The sequence below is a fragment of the Sitophilus oryzae genome, unplaced genomic scaffold, assembly GCF_002938485.1.
Source record: "Sitophilus oryzae breed Bouriz unplaced genomic scaffold, Soryzae_2.0 scaffold_551_pilon_pilon, whole genome shotgun sequence".
NCBI lineage: Eukaryota > Metazoa > Arthropoda > Insecta > Coleoptera > Curculionidae > Sitophilus > Sitophilus oryzae.
The window spans coordinates 1936783-1942765 of NW_022147142.1; the positions used below are offsets into that span (position 1 = coordinate 1936783).

A 5983-nucleotide genomic window follows, 5' to 3' on the forward strand; every position below is an offset into this window, starting at 1 on the left:
TGTTTAAAATAGACCAGCAAGTTTTGATATTCCTGTATGCATTTAAGGAAGCAATCAATTTTTTTAGTACAGTTTATTTCTCTGCGATTCAAACCAAACCAAACGTTGGTATGGATCTTAGTTCTGATACACCCTGTACAATTCAGAATAATTTTAAATTATGCACATTGCTTTCCCACATATACCCATAAAATATTTTGTTTCTACATCTTTCCGTTTTCGTATAATCAACCGAGGCGAATGAGGTGCGCCACCCTGTATATTAATGAAAACTTAATATCTTTGCAGATAACAATCTTGTCAAAAAATGGCGGAATATTAAAGATAACTTTATGAAGAGCATGAAGAGGAAGACAAAGTCCGGACAGGCCGCCGATAGCGGTCGAAAATATATTTACGCCCGCCAACTCTCATTTTTGCAGCAGGCCGGTGCCACAACAGAAACTCAGTCGAGTTTAAGTCTTGAGGAAGCTGAAGAATCGCAAGAAAAGGCCATTCCTGGACCAAGTTCTGCCATAGAACCTCCTCCTCGCACTGGTGACCAGCGGCAAAAAAAAAGGAAACGAGATCTGGAGTCAGCCTTGGTAGATTTTATTCAGGCTCCGATCGCGCTACCACCAGCGCCCACACCAGAGCCTAATGCAAATAGAGCCTTTTTTGAAAGCTTGTTGCCGTCAATTAGTTCATTTTTGGAGGACGAAAAATTGGAGTTCAGCTCCGAAATACTGGGAATCGTGCAGAGGATACGGCAACGACAACAGGCGGGTGTTACATACACTGTTCCTTTACAACCCTCATTAAATATGCCCCCCTATCCTTCAACATCTCAGACATATCCTTCACACCAACATTTTGTACAAGCTCCTCACCCTTCCCCTTCGCACCGTCCGGCAACTGTACCAAACAATGTACATCCAATGTTCAACCCTCATGCCCATATGCCTCCCGTATCACCTGCCCTATCAACCTCATCGGAATCGCAGCATGATCCAGCCTTCGATATATACTCGAATATACAAAAATAAATTATTTTGTAATTTATTTTATAATAAATAGATTTTACCAAAAAATGTCTCACTTTTTTTAGGTTGTATAAAAAACAAAAAACACTAACATTTTAAATTCGTTACTTCTAAATAGAGCGCGTGTGAACATGATAATGAGTAGTCAGAATAATTTTACGAAATAAGTAGATAATTTGTGTGAGAAGAACAATATAGTCTTTATGATAAGAAAACGCAATATGTTAAGAGTGCTGACAGTGACCATATAGTTCTGTTCACATTTTACTGGCACTGAAAAATTTCATTTTCAAGTAGGTAACTTACCTTAACGTTACAGCCAACATTTCCAGTGGAGGAATGGAGCGTCTCATCGGTGTATCTTGCGACTTTATCCGATCAGAAATTTTTGCTGCAAGCTCATCAAAAGCGATGCTCATTCGGAAGTAATAAAAAAAATTTCAGGATTTTGTCTTAAGTCGTCAAAAGCCATTACAAATCTGCCTCTTGTGAGACGCAATTCCGTAAAAGGATGTACCCAATACTGTCTTTTCTTCTTTAAAATTAACATTTTGTATAAAAGGCAAGCACAAACTATACGTTTTCGTCTGTACACTTCCATCTTCTTCAAAAACTTCCAACGTCGAACCAAGCGAAATAACGATTGGATACTCGTAGAATTGCCGCACGAAACTGTGCATCAATTAAGGAAACGCAATTGCGTCGCCGGACAGACACCGCACGGTAAACAGAGGCATGTGTGCAGCGGCCCTAAATCGGCTTGATTACTTTCCACATGTGAAATTTTCACTTGGTACATAGTCCTGATCCGATCCATACTCTCCAGCATCCTCATATGGATCTTGTGACGACTTTTTCTGTTACTACCCAAACAGAATGAAAAAAGTATCCGTTGCTCAGGGTTAGAGGAAAGCTGGGTTGTAGGTAAGGCTTCTGGCTTGCGGGGACTTAAAAAAAAATAATAGAGAAAAATAAAAAATGATAATATTTTGGCTGCAAAGATTTTAATATTGATGTTAAGTATTTGTATAGATATGTCAAAGACAGTAAAAAGGGCGCCACTTACTTTGCTTATGAAAGAGGTAAACTAAGAAACCAAAATGAAAAATATTTCGTCACAAAATAGCTAGAATAAAGTAATCAACAGCAATAAGGGTCTATTATGTTCATCAAGAATAGAAGTCAGAGATAACTATCATACATTAAACATTTATTTAAAAAACGAACACAAGTACCAGTTAGTTTCAATGATCCCAATAAAACTGTAAGTTATTTTAAATAAATTCGAATTTAGTAACTGTATTCTTCGAACTATGCTACTTAATATAAAAACAGATGAAATTTATGTATGTATCAATACGATGATGTTTCGAAACATGTTGTGTACAAAAACCTTCAAGAATGAATACGTGTTAATAATTTTCATATAAAATATCATAACAAAGTAAAAATATACTGTTTGAATCAAATTGAAACTTATAACGTTAACTGAAAGGTAATTTTGACTATAATATATGGGATAAATAGTAATAATTTACAGAGATATTAAACTGTTGTCTCAAAAATTGTAAAATAAAATAGTACCTTGTATATCGAACTCGGGACTTGTCTGTATAGTTTCCCGTTTTAGTTTTAGTGCTTTTAATATACTTGGCATAAGTATCGCGCAGATTTCTCCACTTTTTTTTTAATCTCTTCTCCTGATAAGAAAAATAACATCTTTGGGTTGTTTTAGGTATTTGGCCACCGGAGATACATTTTATACGATTGGCCATAGTTTTAGAGTTGGCTTTTGAACTGTAAGCGCTATAGTCACAGAAGTTTGCGAAGCTATATGTACAAATTTGCAAAATATATATTTACCCGAAACCACTACAGAAATTTGAAAAGAGTCTAAGGAAGGCTTTAGAAATTTATGGCAATGTCCAAATTTTATTGGGAGTATAGATGGCAAGCACGTTACGATCAAATGTCCAAATAAAACTGGATCTAATTATTGGTGCTATTAAAACAAATTTTCACTAGTATTATTGCCAATTGTTGGACCGGATTATAAGTTTATTTCAGTTGATATTGGCGGTTTTGGTAAAAATAGTGATGGAGGAATTTTTGAAGTTTCCAACAAGGGAAGAAGATTCGAAGTAAATACAATGAATGTACCTGAACCAAAAACACTCCCAGGACAAAATAAACCTTCACCTCATGTCATAATTGGAGACGAGGCCTTTGCTCTAAAACCATATTTATTGAGGCCCTTTCCGTACAAACAAAGTAAAACAGACATTTTTAAGGAAAACTATAATGTAAGATTCTGTCGTGCGAGAAGAGTGGTAGAAAATGCCTTCTGCATATTGGCAAAAAAATGGCGCTTATTCTTCAGACCAATGGAAACGAAAAGTGAGACCAGCATTCTCATTGTAAAAACTGCATGTATTTCTTAAGAACAAAAAAATCTGATGATGGATTTATCGAACTTTTAGATCCAGAAGAACCTGAACTTGGAGCTTTTCAAAATATTGAAAATGATCCAAGAAGGGCAGCAAGATTGGCATTTTCTGTACGAGAAAATTTTGTTACATTTTTTAATGCAGGTTTGGTTTGGTTTGGTTTGCTTTATAATAAGCTTTTTTATAATCAGTAAAATAATACAAATTACACTTTCAGTTTTTTTTTATATACAGGGTGAGTTTCCTACGATGTTCTCTATGGGTATCTCGGAAACTACTGGAGATAGAGAGTCGGTTAAATGGGGAAAGAATTGCAGTTTTGTGGGGTCATAAATATGCGCTTTTCAGAGTTTTCAAAAAGTTCATGGCTTACTAGATATTTCGAAAAAAACAAATTTCGGCTATTTTAAAAATTGTCCCTAATTCCATTATAAGCTATTTTAGACAAAAAGTTTTCAGATAAAAGTTGTAGATAATCACATCCTTAATGAGATTGTGTCCTCCGTTTTTTTCTAAAGCCTGTCATTTCTGACATATGTCAAAACATATGTTTTTTTAAATGGAAACCATAGTTGGCTATGACTTCATAAAAAGCGCCATTTTTTAAGCTTTTCGGCGATATAAGCTATAATATGTTTTCTTCGAAAAATTATCGAGTTATAGCCAATTTTTATCATTTTTAAATAATTTCACTTAATGAGCCATGTAAACAAGTTAATCGTCTTTGCTCTCATAAATGTGAAGCTGTCACATCCAAACTTTGTGAATTAAAATAAACAAAAATTGTAAATATGATTTTTTCAAATGAAGAAAAGCGTGTAAGATTATTGGTTCAACTTTTCTTGACCATACATTTTCGAGGATACGTTGACCGGTGAATGTTACGTTTTTTAGTGAACAGTTTTCAAGACTTGTTAGAAAAGTTAAATTTAGTTATAGCCAGTTCTTACCTTTTTTGACTAATTTCACTTAGATTGCATGGTATTCTTATTCTGTTATGATTTATAACTTATAAAAAATCGGAATATATTACTAAACGGTTCTTTAGAATTTACATTACACTAACTAAAACTTAAAAAAATAAAATCACTGCATACACTTTAAGTTATTTTAGGAAATGTTCAAAAAATCCGCCATTGTTTTGAGTTGTATCTTTTTAAAACTGAATTACTACTTATTCTCACGGAAGGACCGGTCGACTTAATTAACTTCTCTCGTACCGCCACTTCGAGTGCCTCTCTTAATACATAAGTTCTTTTGTAAACCTTATTGTTAACCATACCGCATAAAAAAATCTAAAATGGACAGGTGAGGTGATCGAGCAGGCCCATGCAATTAGTCCACCTCTTCCTATCCCTGAGTTTGCATAATTATGATATAATTAATTTTTAACATTTTTTTCATTATGAGGGGGGGTCATAATGAAAGTCATGTTGGAAACACTCTATTGATGCACGTGTCTACACGCTTTTCTTCATTTGATAAATTCGTATTTACAATTTTTGTTTATTTTAATTTACAAAGTTTGGATGTGACAGCTTCACATTTCTAAGAGCAACGGCGATTGAACTTGTTTCCATGGCTAACTAAGTGAAATTGTTTAAAAATTATAAGAATTGACTATAACTCAGTAATTTTTCGAAGAAAACATATTATAGTTTATATCGCTAAAAAGCTTAAAAATGGCGCTTTTTATGAAGTCATGGCCAACTATGGTTTCCATTTAAAAAAACATATGTTTGTATCATATGTCAAAAATGACAGGCTTTAGAAAAAAGCGGAGGATACAATCTTATTAAGGATGTGATTATCTACAACTTTTATCTGAAAACTTTTTGTCTAAAATAGCTTATAATGGAATTAGGGACAATTTTTAAAATAGCCGAAATTTGTATTTTTCGAAATATCTAGTAAGCCATGAACTTTTTCAAAAATCTGAAAGGCGCATATTTATGACCCCACAAAACTGCAATTCTTTCCCCATTTAACCGACTCTGTATCTCCAGTAGTTTCCGAGATACCCATAGAGAACATCGTAGGAAACTCACCCTGTATATTGACCCCCCCCCCTTATCTTCTTATGTTTTAAGTTACAGAATTAATTTTTTTACCAAATTATAGGAAATTAGTTATATTTCTTATTAAAATAAAAAGTTCAACAAAAAGTTGTGGCAAATCAAAGAAACTTTTTTTTTTAATGTGTAAAGAAGTTCTATTTTTTTATTTCCTTCGTTTATATACCGTTATTAATCTTTCAACAATCAGGTCTCCGTGGAGCAATGGTTAAGGTTTAAGCTAGGAAGCGAGAGACCTGAGTTCAATTCCCGGCCGTGGCAAAAGTACTTTTTTATTTTTAATATTTAAAATACTGTTGATGTAAATTTATAATTTATTACTAATATAAAAATAAAACTGTTTATTCTATTTTTAAACCACAATATCAATGTAAATTCATTGTTTATTGGCTATACTGTATGTAAGTAAGATAATAATATATTTTTAGTTATCGTTACA

The 5983-nt window shown here is 33.4% G+C and overlaps 1 pseudogene; it reads left to right on the forward strand.

The window, feature by feature from the left end:
• Positions 1-1361: 1361 nt before the first annotated feature.
• On the forward strand, positions 1362-3663 carry LOC115887047 (annotated as a pseudogene).
• Positions 3664-5983: the final 2320 nt, after the last annotated feature.